Below are 13,739 nucleotides of genomic sequence, written 5' to 3'. Positions count from 1 at the left end.
CACTTTGGCTTGTTTCAATGTGTAGTCCTAAGAAGGAAGACAGACTGACAAACACAGAGGGAACAGAAGCACACATACACACAGACAAATCACACAAAGAAACACATTACAGGGGGGAAAGAAAAGAAAGAAAATGGGAGGGAAAGAGACGAAAAGAAGAGAAGATGAGAAAATAAAAAGAAAAGTGAAAGAAGAAAAGAAAAAAAAATATATAAAAGGGGGTCGGAGACAACAAAGGACAGTAGACTGTTTAAAAGTGTATGACCAGTTTAGGGGAGAGGTAAGGATGAGATACAAGAGAATATATCTGGGTTGCAAGAAGGTGAGAAAGTAAGGGAGAAAGGAGAAAGGAAAATAAGCAGTAAAAAATAAAAGAATTGAGTAAAGAAAAAGGAAAAAGAGGTAATAATGACAAAGAAATAAGTACGAGACAAGTGAAGAAAAAAATTTTTTTTAATATTAATAAAAAGAAAAAAATAACAGCAGCAGCTCCTCCTGGTGGATGGGCATGGTTTGATGTGGTAGGTCTTGGAGGCTGTTCTCAGAGGCTCCGCCCCTGCCTGAGGCGAAATTAGCAGCAGGAGGTGAAGTGCGCATCTTCACAGACTCAATTGAGGAGTCCCCACCCCCACCCAGGAATCGAGATTGCAATGGGGGAAAGGAAAAAAAAAAAAAAGCTAAGTCTTTCTTGGTTTCCGATAGCTTTTGCTCAGGGTGCTGTGTGCTGCTGGAAATGAGCTGGGAACTCCTGCAGTCTAAGAGCACGCCCAGGCCTCCACCCGCCACATCCTTGTCGTGGGTTGCGTTGGTGTGGGCCCTATTTTTTCCCTGTGGGCACCCGGGATTCGCTCAGTCCGTGCAGGGGGCGAGGTGTGCCGTGGAAATACGTTCTGTGGTCCCGTTCCCAAAACCAAGTTCGAATTGCTCGCCCCTGGTGCAGCCGCAGCCCCCACCGCTTCTCGCCGGGAAGTCCGCACCCCTGGCTCAGCCGCGCTCTGGCTGGTTTTCACTGGGAAGGCCGTTCCCCTGGCGCAGCTGCACTCCGGCCGCTTCTCGCTGGGAAGCGCACTCCCCTTCTCTTCCCTTTGTCTCTCAGGCTCCGCGTGCTTCCCCCACGTTGGGCTGGGGATCTTGTCTCCCCTGCCCATCCCAGCCTGGCCTGTTTTCAGATCTCCCCAATTCGCCCTCACTCACTCAGGTATCTTTGAGGTTCTATTCTTTCTGGAGTCCATATTTTCTCCTTCCGCTCTCACAGATGAGAGTAGTATCCTTCTCGGTTCGATAAATGGGGCAGACAGAGTTTACAGAGCGCCCTTCCTCTCCGCCATCTTGGCTCCTCAACATTCGCAGTTCTAAAGGGGGAGAGAGGTGTGATTAGAGCACAGGAAGAGTATCTATAGGGAAATGCCACCTGGTAAGAGTTTTAGTCTTTGGCATAAGGTCATAGCCAACATGGAGTGATCCTGCAGGTAGACAGCCAGGGTAGTACTAGACCTTTGTCCATTTTCTGAATTCCTGTTGGTGCCAACCCGCTCTTTTGTGAAGAGCTGGTCAGCCACTTGGGGAAGCAGTGTGGAAAAAGCTTAAGTGATCTGAAGGGGAGAATGGAGAAAATCGAGCACAACACACCTGTTTATCAGTAAGTGTTTGTGTTTGGAGCGCCATATCTTAGAAATGTGTCATAAAATGCTGATTCTATAGCATGTTAATCATTTCATTTGAATAATACTCAAGTTGCAAGTATGATACATCAAATGCAGTTAAATACATGTCGATACAGCTGAGCCACTCAAATCTTTAATATGCTAATGTGCAATGTATTCCTCCAAGTGGGCATAGAACATGCAGTGTTCTCAAATGTATCTGTATATTAAACTTCCTTTTAGAGTTTAAGATGGAAGGCTACTTATGAGCTTGTGAAGCTGTTGCTATGGTTAAACATTTGGCCAATTCAGGCAAAAATGTCACTTGAATAAATCTTTGTATTTTTTTTTCAGACTGATTCGCTGTGTTGACTGTCTTAACAGATTCATCTCCCACAGATGTCTTATTTAAAATACTCAACTTTTTTTAGTCTGCATCTTTTGTCTTGGAAGCCCTCTCTTCCCTGACCAACGTTCATGGGCTTATTGAAAATACTAATATTTTTAAATCAAAAACTATGTATGTGTATACCATTCTCCAATTTGATTTGTAATAATATTTATAAAAACTTAAAAATTATGAAGTTCTTTTTTTCAAAAACTGGATCCTTTCAGTTTTTGCTAGCATTAGGCAGGTTTTTGCCCTTTATTTATTTCTCTGTTAACATTGTATCTTTTAATAGAAAAATAGCCTTGACATTTTAACTGCAAATAAGTTACATAAGAATAAATATCATGGCTTAATTTCCTTGATTTTTCTGTGGAATCCCTTAGGTATCTCCTAGTGATTTGTTCCTATAATTCTCAAGTGTATCTTTTCTTTTTTATTTTCTGTTCCAATGTTTACTTTGCAACTATTCTCACATTCTTACTCTTCTTAAAGAAAGAATGTGTATGCCCAATATATGTGTCATTGTAATTTGAGCCTTTCAACACCAGAAATGAAACGAATGCAAATTATAACATAAAAAATAAGGGAGTCAAGGAAGCTGCACAATTAAGTATAATAATTTGAGATAATTTGTCAGTCAATATGTCATATTATTTCAAAATATTTTGATTAAAATAGCTACCTTGACATTATGATTTATGGAAAATAGTTGGTGTGTTTGGTCAATGATGAGCACACTAATCTTTTCCAGTGATAGCTTCATTTGGTATTTTGAGATCACTTACAGGAATACTAAAGAATTCAAGCCTTCTATCCTCAGACCTCTTACTCTTTTCCTCTATCTCTCATTCCAGTGAGTAATATGATTAGCTTACCTGGGAACAACATGCATTCAGAGATTTAAATTTTATTGTAAATTTTTATTCTGAGAATAAGTGTATATTTTGAATATATTGTTTTTTTCTTCCCTCTTTTGATCTCACCAGTGATTTAAATAGCAGTTAAGGTAGAAACCATAGATTATTTATTTCAAAAATTTTAGCACATACTACATCTCTTAGAATATGGAAACCTTAATTTAATTAAAAAATATATTCCTGAGTATAACTCTGTCCTTCTGTCACATGTAAAAAAAATAAAAATGAAACAAATAGGGAAAGATATTCTAATATCAGTCATTACTATGTAGCATGCCAGAGTTCAACATCTACCCAAGACAGTATAGAATTAAAAAAGGATGAGTGAAAGAAAAATCTTTGATTTGTTCAAGAGGTAAGATGTTATTAGAGAGGATGGTGCATCTGAGACAGAAACAGATTAATTTTGTTACAGAAGTTCATTATCATTTATGAAGTACAGATTCTCCAAAACTAAACTATTGAGTCATAAATCCTTCTATGAGTATTTGGAATTCAAGGTACTGAGGGGAGGAATCATGGACCCACGCCACTATAAATAAGATGGTATTGGCATGTCACATGCTGAGTGGTTTTAGCACCAGTCACAGTAGGCTGCAGTGCTCCAGATGATGATGGAATGACTTCCTTGAAACATCATTTTTGACTTAAGTTCACTTGAAGAATATTTTCAGAACTCATTAATTAATAAAATAAAATAAAACATTTTATGGTTACAGTCACTGTTTTTACCTTTTAAGAATCTTTTTCATCAAGAATATGTATTAGAAGATAATTATGTTAAAGCCTTTAAAGTTTATATGTGAGTATGCATGTGTATATAAAAATGTAAATTGTTTCTACTCAGTGTAAATCAATCATTTCTTTATGATAAATGCTGCTAGTATGCTTTTGGTGTGAAAATGAATATGTCATTCTTGATTTGGTGTTATAATGTATTAATCTCCTGTGGGTAAGAGTCTACCCACTGTATAAAAGAGTGCTTCACAGTACATCAAAAATTGCAATCAAAGCTCTTTCTCCAAAAAGAAAAACATAAAACTAAAGTGGTCTATGGGTACCTGTTCTCCATGTGAGAACAAGGTCAAAGCCATCACCTTGGCTCCTATTTAAACCCATATTTTGCAACAGGACACAATACAGGAGTAAGAGTATTTGTTTAATAGAGTGATCAATGTAGCTTGATGATAAAAATGAACAGACACACAAAAGGCTTTCATATCTAGAGAATTAGATCTTAATTAAGAAATGGTTCATTCTGGTAAACCATTTGATAAATATTTAATTTCAGTATATTTTTAAAGAGTAGATAAACACGGTTGTGATGGTGATCTTTGGAGTTGGACGAATGTGTGTTTTTACAAAGGTTCACATAATATTGATGCATTAGCTTAATCATAATATGAGTAACCATGTATGAATGTTTGCCATGTGTCCAGTAATAAGTTAAAGATCCTCTGGACATTATTACATATAATCCACATAGCAACATGATGCATTTCACAGATCATAAAAAGTAAGATAGAGAAAGGTTATATAATGGATACTGAGGAAAAGATAAAACTGAGTTTAAACCCAGGTCTGTCTAACTATAATGTTTGTACTTCACATCCTCTATGCTCTCCATCCTTCCAAATCACATTGACTCTGACTTTGTTCCCTTACCTATAATATGGGAAAACCCATTCTCTCATGTAAGGCTCATGTGAAGATTAGAAAGGGTACATATAACATCTTTTGCATAGAACCCAGTGCATAATCTGTTAAAAACAATTTTCAACTGCTATTACGTCAACATTTTTGGAAAAGATACTGAAATTTTTTCCTTAAGGCTTCACTGCAGAAAAATACTATAACTAAGTTAGACAGTGAATCATGTGAAAATGATAAAATTCTTAGAAAAACAAATCAACTATTAAAGTTGACATAAGGTGTGTATTGTAAACAAATTATGATGTGCCAAATGTGATTTTTTTTCATCAGAGACTTACCTTTTCTTGATTTTGAAATGGAGCTATCTAGAACAGAAACTATCTTGATAGTAGCAGAAAATAATCGGGTAATAATAATAACAACTAACATTTACCAAGTGCTTATTCATTGCCAAGTGTTATTCTAAGTACTTCTATGTGTAAGATCTTGCCATACTCAAAAAAATCTTATGAGATGAATAGAATGATGATCACCTTCTAATAGTTCAGGAAATTTAGGTGTGTGTAACATAAATATTCGTCTCAACATTACACAAACAATTGAATACAGGCTGTGTGACAAGAGAATCTAAATTTAACTAAAAATAATTGAATATATATATTTATATTCCTATCTTAAGTACATGTCTTTTGTTCTTTGATACCTACATAGACAATGTACCTTCAAATTACATTAATATCTTCTTCCCTATTTTCCTAAATTTAGTCCAGGATGAAAAGGATTTGGTTTTGAAAAAGATTGTTATAAGTTTGGAGCTTTTACAAATAATTGTAAATGATAGTTAGCAAAATATAGTATAAAGGAGAAAAGCAATGACTTTGGAATAAAAACAATAAATAAAATGCCCCCTAATGCATTAGCCATGTGACTTTAGGCTATACAGAACTTCTCTGAACCTCAGTCTCTGTCGAAGCTGGCATGACACTACTTGTTTCTATGGTTTATAATAATGATTTAAAGAAGTGCCTATATTAAAGGTTGGCATAACTTGGCATATATAATGTCCTTAACAACTGTCCACTGAATATGAAATTAGGAAGCATCTGAATTCTAATTCTAAAATATTAGTCCTTCAATATTGTTTGTTAATTAATCTATCCTGTTTGTTCATTTTAAAATTAGTGATCAGACAAAATTAGTGATTAATTTCAATATTTTGAAGACTTATTAAATTAGAACTAAAACAATGTTATAAAGTAATATAATACCACTGAATAAACTATCATAGAGGACTTGAATTAAGCTAAGAGAAGAATATGTTTCCTTAACCAGCTTTTCCCTTTCCTATTAAATATCTCAATAAATTTGTTATATTATTTTGTATGATTACATGCTAAATATATATTTAAAACTTAATGATTATTTAAAGAAGAATGGTACTATAATCATAAAAAATACCTCATTTTGGCATATACAAAGTGCTTTCATATACATGATCTTATTTTGTTCTCTGCCATGTGATAGTTCCCCATTATATAGGAAAAGCACCCGGATTTCAAAAAACTAAAGCCATCTTTTTCTAGCTAGGAAATGCTAGCAAGTCAAGGTCTAAATCCAGGTTTCTGCACTGAAACAAATGCCGCTCATTACCAGTAGAGTTTTAATAGCCCCTGATGATTCTTACTAATCATCTGCAATGCAGTATCAGATCATTAACATAATTAGATATGTGGTCTTACATTTCAGGTAGTAAAGTGATTTACAATTTATCATTAGCTAAATGTCTGAGAAGGTACTAAAACTTCATGTTGAGTCATTAGCATGACTTCACAACTAAGCAATTGCATTAATGTTCAGGAACCAGAAACCCAAAAGCTGCTTTCTGCTTAGTGCATCTGTTTTCAATTATGATGTTATCTAGCTGCCCATTTCAGGTCAATGAACTGATTTGATTTTGTTTTTGTTTTCGTTTTAAACAAGGCTGTTGTTACAGCCTTCTTGAGTTCCTTCTTTCTGATATCGTTTTTGTATTCTTGTTGCACACATTTGCTATTTATTAAGTAGTCTTCAACCATGTCTATACCATCAAACCGGATAGGTAAGAGACAAGTGAACTTCCCCTATCCCCAGATAGAATAACTAGTGATGGCAGCAATTACTGTAAGATCATTCTTGTACTAATATTTGGCCAAAATAAACAGAAATTTTATTACGCATATATTGGTTTTCTGGTTTGGCTACAAGTTCAAGTACAGTACACTAATATGTCAATTGGAAGCAAAGTATAGTCTGGAACATACTGTAAGAACATATGTTACTTAACCTGTTTCAGACTTCAGTGAGCTACATAGAAGGTTCATGTTGCATTTGGTGATGAAACTTTATTGTGAGAATGTATAAGATAAGGCTGAAGCACAAGAAACATACACCCAAACATTTTGATCTTGGAACGTTGAAACTGTATTGTGGATATTAAAAGGTGAACGGATGCTTATTATAAGCCAGACACATACAAGGTGTTTGTGTACATTATGCTTTAATTATATTGATAACTTGGGGAAGATAATATCATGCCCATTTCATATATGACCGCAATCAGGTTTCATAGAATAACTCTTTCTCATAGCTAGTAGGTGTCACGGCTGGAATTCCAACTTGAGTTTTGATAGAAATCAATTGGGGCTGAAGATAAAGCCAAACAAAACAATAGTGTGCTGAATTTGTTCCTGTGCACCCTACCATCCACCCAAATCTATGCTATTTTCTTGACGTTTTTACTTTTTCACCAGGGAAGATTAATGATATTTGAATGTGACTTTTATGTTCCAAAAATATCAGAAAGATATTAATAGGAGGAATTTCCTGCTGTATCAACAAAACTGAAAGAAGTGTTGGTGCGGGTGTGAGGTTTGGACTCTGAATTCTGCCTCTGCCTACCGTCTTCAGGCATCATTTTCCCCACATTTTAATGTCCATTTTTCCCTCACATACAGTGTAATGTGGCCTAACTATGGGGCTATTCTATTGCATCTCACACACCTGATTTTTAGCATTAGAGACACGATATAAATGTTCACTAAATCAATATATGAAGAGTGGGTTGAATGTAAGACTATCAATTATGGTAAATAATTGTAAACGATTCTAAAGCTTTAAGATTCTAACATTGTTTGAGATGGTATTGGGACTGTGATTAAATTTTAACCATGTATTGTTATGTATCTGTGTGCTCCCCATCACAGAACAAATATGACCAAAGATTAACACAAGTCTTTATTACACTTGACATTTATGTATTGAAAATATACTTAATAGCTACTATTTGCATTGCAGGATGATATACTCCAGGTAGTTCACAGTTCACAAGTCCATTAACCAATCGACACACTTTCAAACTCTTCCAAGATTATTACTTCACTATCTTTTAGAGATTTTCATTTCATGTTTAGCAACTTAAATTATATCCTTTATCAAAGTAATTCAACGTGGTTAAACCTTACTTCTTTTGCTATAAAATGCTAGTCACAATAAGAACAAATTTGTCGTTTAAAATGTGGAGCAGGTATCTTAATTTGTATTTGCAATTTAAACTCTTTAGAGAGTTTTGTTTTGATAAAAAAAATATGTCCAATTTGAGGAGTATTGATTTCAAGGACTGGGAAAAAATAGTTTTTGTTTGCCATTCATTTATTTTAAATAAAATATTCTTGTAGAATCAAAACAATCAAATCTGTAAAGAAAAAGATGGTTTTCTTTTGGGTCATCCATCATCACAGGGATGCATTTCTTACCAGTCAGTGTTGAAGGTTTTTTTAGTCTATATTTAGTTTTGATGTCAAAGGTCATCATCCTGATCATAGGATAGTTTATGAAAAATCAACGTGTAAGGTTAGTCATAGTCTCTAATATAAATAAATCTTCACTTACTGCTAATGTTTAGCACATCTCTAGTTTTATACTAAAATAATGGGGCAAATGAGCATTTCAGCTCTTCTGTTAGAACTTAGCCACTCTCAGGAAGAATATACACACATAGGCACACACCTACCTATACATTTTCAAGTCCATAAGTGTTTGAAACTTAACCATGGACCCCAGGTTAAATAATTTTCTTCAAATAGATAATTAAAAGGAGGTCGCTAATGAATAACTATTGGCATTGTGCTATGAGGTGAAATGAATCCAAGATAAATATGGAGTTTGATTCTTGCTTTTGAGGAGCTCATTACTATAATTCCACATAAAGGACTTACACAAATGAAAAATATCTAGCTAGAGAACAATATTAATGGTCAATAATACTTGAACAGTAAATATTTGTTGAGTGAATAATAAAACAACCACTCAACAAGAAAGAAAAAATGCAAAATAGAAAAAATGATTAAAAATAACCCTTTATAGGAAAAAGCAGATATGGCCAATATTAAAAAGTTGTCAACCTCAACTATAATTACCAAAACATTTCCAAAATAATTGTTATTTGTTTCCTATCGCTAAACAAGGGTTACAAAGATTGATGTTACTCACTCATAGAAAAACAGAAGAATAATCTTGTATTGTGTTAAATTTAAAAATATTCATTCACCTATTTTTCTCCCTCACCTGCTCCATCCTTTAACTCCAACCTTTTATGAACTATTTAGTCTTAAAGTTTTGAGATAAAAGAGAACAAGACATGTCTGAATAGGAAATGAGAGGTTGGTGTCAAAGCGCAGGTGGGGATGAGGAAAACATCTACATGGAAGAAAGAGGGTAGTAAATGTATTAAGAATAATGAAGTTCCCATCCCCCAAATTTAATAAGAAGGGAGAAAAATAGAAGAAAATTTGTTCAGTTGAATTGGAATTGCTTGTATCAGTGTGAATGCATAGTTTTCAGTGCACACAGATAGAGAAATAAATATAGGTGGATAAATATAGAAATAAATATACTATTAAATACTTAGGTAGAAATTATATGCATACATAAACAAGCATATATCTAATTTAAATTAATAATATTTTTAATGTTTATTTATTCTTGAGACAGAGTGAGACAAAGTATGAGTGGAGGAGGGACAGAAGGAGAGGGAGACACAGAATCTGAAGCAGGCTCCAAGCTCTGAGCTGTCAGCACAGACAGAGCCTGATATGGGGCTCAAACTCAGGGACCATGAGCTCATGACCTGAGCCAAAGTCAGATGCTTAATCAAGTGAGCTACCCAGGTGCCCCAATCAGCATATAATTTAGCTCTGCCTTTGAGTCAGCTGGAAAGTAGTGATATTTTAACAGCACTGATGATGTCTAGCCCCCAATTTTGGCTTGTATGTATTAATCTCCACTAAAAGAAGTTAGGATCATTTCGAGTAATGGCTGTTAGTGGGGTTGTAAAGGAAAAATACAAGAGCTTAGAACTCCTTGTACCAGAAAGCAGAAAATTCCCTTCAAAATGATGAGGACAGTTATAAGGGCAGAGAAAGATGATTGAAGTGCTCCCACTAGCTAAATATGGGGCAATTGAACATTAAAATAATACCTACAGACTGATTTGAGTGCAGTGGTTTTAACAATTAATTAATCATTACCAGTTACAGGTTTCTTTTTTCCTTCTCTACTCCCACTGCTTCACTTGACTAGCCTTATAATAATAATAATAATAATAATAATAATAATAATAATAATAGTAATAGTTGCAGACTATAAACTACTGAATAAAATGACACTCTGAACCCAAACTAAACTAATAAATAAACAAACTTCATACTGAAAATAAAATTTTAATAACTTGAAAGAAACTCCTTACAGAATGTAAAGTATAAAAGAAAAAAATATCACTAAACTGGAGAAACCTGGAAGAACACTTATCAAATAATTAAAGGGAGCATCATCAATAATTAGACAAATTAAAATGCTTGCCAACTGATAGGATGCAATGAAAAGAAACAGCATGCCCTGTATAACATTTCTCCCAAAGGCACATGACCTGAATATAATCATGAGAAAACCTCAGACGATTTGAGTTGAAGGACCTTGTACAACATACTGACTATTTTCAAAAGTGGCAAGGTCATGAAAATCAAGGGACAACAAAGAAACTGTTTTAGGTTTGAGAAGACTAAAGAGAAGTAAGAAATACATGCAAAACATAACTGTGATCTGGACACATTTGGTTGTATAAAGGACATGAAATGAATAATTGGCCAAAGTTATGGAGGGCCAGACAATTAGATGGCAGTAACGTATCAGTGCTACTGTCCCTGTTTTAGGGTTGTACTGTGGTGATGTTGGAGAATGTCCTTCTTTGTAGGAAGTGTGCACTAAAATATTTGGAACGCTGCCCATCAGGGAAGTAACTTTTTCTCAAGTAGTTTAGGGAAATGATTTGTTGTAACGTTCTTGCAATTTCTCTGTAATTTGAGATTGTTTCAAAAAACTTTAAAAAATGAATATTTATATACCACAACTTAGTAATTTGAGAGCAAATTGTACCCAAAGAAATACTTTAACCAGTGTTTAAAAATTAAACAACCACACACATACACACAGGCACACACACAATATTGTTGATTAAAATATTATTTATAATGGGGAAACATTTGAAATCATTTAGTTGACCAATTGTAGAATATTGGGCAGATAGAATCTGGTACATAACTTTAATGGGATACCATGGAAATATTTAAAGTTATAGGATGAAACAGAGGAACAGAAAGTGGAAGTGATATAGAGAGACAGAGAGAGACAAAGATGGTAAGAAACAGAGACTGAGATTGTCAGGTCTTAGAACTGTGTAAATCATCGTTTTTAAAAGTAATGGTGGTGATACATTTCAATGTAAAATATTAAATTAATTTTTATGATGCTGATAGAGATTATGAATGATTGCAAACTTTTAATTTTGCATTAATTCTGTAAATGTGAAGTATGTTTAAAATTACAATTAGCAGTATACTTGTAAATTTAAAACTAATGTTATGGAGTATCTGCCTCTCCCTAAAAAGGAGTAGTGTAGATCAGACCAACTGTCCCACCAGGAACAATCATATAAAATTGATGGAAGTTTTAAAGCAGCTCTTTCAAAGCACTGATGAGAAATAGAGTCAGTTTATACTTAGGAAGTGGAGTGAAGTTAAAAATTACCAGCTCCCTTGGAACACAGATATCTAGTACAGACGAAGTTATGAGTACTCTATTTCCTAACAATTTCACTCCCAAGTTTAGGAGTTTAGTAGAAATACATATCTATGGACACCAAAGCCCTTGTAAAAATGGTCATAGAGGATTATTCAAAACCCCAGAAACAACCCAAGTATTTCTTAATAATAAGAACAGTTGATTCAATGGAGGAATATAAAGCAAGAAGAAAAAAAAAAAAGAATGAACCAAGACTTCTTGCTTCTCTGAGGGTGTAGAAATCCAGAAATAGTATTTCTCCTATCTGTGCAAAAAGGAAAAAGCTTAATAGTCTTAAAAAACCATAATTTTCATGAAATCAACAGGGCACTGAAGAGGTAGAGCAATCAGCAAGTCTGAAATCAAAAGAAAGACAGGTGCTTCCAAAGAGAGAGAGGATGCAAGTAGTGACTCACCTGAGGCAGAGCACAGGATGAAGACATATACATAGCTGAAAAAAAAAATCAGCTGTTTTAAATGATTGGCTATGGCCCAAGTGTGGGTTGTAGGAAGGTAGAGACTCCCTGAACTGCAGACACAGGGATCCTTCACACCTACTAGCAAGCTTTACTCCTTAAATTTTTACATGGTGCTCATGAGAATGTTGAAGGAGAGGGCAGGGGTCTGAAGACCAAAAGTATTTCCCCTACTCGTTCAGGTCTGCTGAAGAGGAGGGGACACAGCTGTGGGAAAGACAGAGCATACTTCCTGGAATGGAACAAAAGAGATAACTTCTGAGGGCTCACGGGAAAGCCTAATATTGCTGGGAAAGGGGGAAAAAAAGACCCTTGCCTCTCTGGGATGGGCTGGAAATATTCTTGAGTGCAAGCTCCATTAGGGAACTTGGGGATGGGTGGACCTGTTTCTAATTTAACAAGAATTCTATGATTCCATGCATTTGTCAAAAGTCATAGAACTATTCACTAAAAAGTATGAATCAAAACAGTGCTGGGGTGCCTGGTGGATCAGTGGGGTAAGTGTCCAACTCTTGATTTCAGCTCAGGTCATGATTTTATGGTTTATGAGATTGAGCCATGCATAGGTCAGCACAGAGCCTACTTGGGAGTCTCTCCTTTTTCTGCCCCTCCCCTGATCATGCTCTCTCTCTTTCTCTCTCAAAATAAATATATAAACGAGAGAGAGAGAGAGAGAGACAGAGAGAGAGACAGAGAGAGAGAGAGAGAGAGAGAGAGAGAGACAGAGAGAGAGAATAGTGATTACCTTAGGTGAAGGTGACAGTGACAAAGATCTGTGGCAGAACAGTGCCTTTGGCTCTTATTAGTACTCTATTTCTTCCTTTCTTCCTTCCTTCCTTTCTTTCTTTTACATTTTGTTTTAATGTTTATTTATTTTTGAGACAGAGCACGAGCACGGAGGGAAAAGGCAGAGAAAAGGGGAGACAAAGAATCTGAAGCACCTCCAGGCTCTGTGCTGTCAGCACAGACCCTGAAGTGAGGCTCAAACTCACGAACTGTGAGATCATGTTTGAGATCATGACCTGAGCTAAAGTTGGATGCTTAAGCAACTGAACCACCCCAGGTGCTTCATCTGCTTTTTTTTTTTTTTTAGTTCATTTTTATTTATTTCAAGAGAGGCAGAGAGCCAGAAGAGGAGGGGAAGAAAGAGAGGAAGAGAGAGAATACCAAGCAGACCCCTTGCTTTCAGCACAGCCCAATGTGGGGCTCAAACTCACGAACCATGAGACCATGACCTGAGCTGTAATCAAGAATAGGATACTTAAATGACTGAGCCACCCAGGTGCTCCAGTACTCTGTTCCTTGATGAGATGATGGTTATGCCCAAATTTCATGAGTCATACACTAATATTTCACATATTTCTCTATTATTTTATTCCTAAATAAAAATTACATTAAATATTGAATGTTAATAATTGAAATGTCAGTAATATCATGATAATAATAATTGTAATGTCAGCCAAATAATATTAATCAGTGTTAAATATTTAATTTCCAGGAAGACTTG

Source organism: Suricata suricatta, chromosome 9 (genome assembly GCF_006229205.1).
Source record: "Suricata suricatta isolate VVHF042 chromosome 9, meerkat_22Aug2017_6uvM2_HiC, whole genome shotgun sequence".
Classification (NCBI taxonomy): Eukaryota; Metazoa; Chordata; class Mammalia; order Carnivora; family Herpestidae; genus Suricata; species Suricata suricatta.
Note: the sequence above shows the minus strand (reverse complement) of the source record.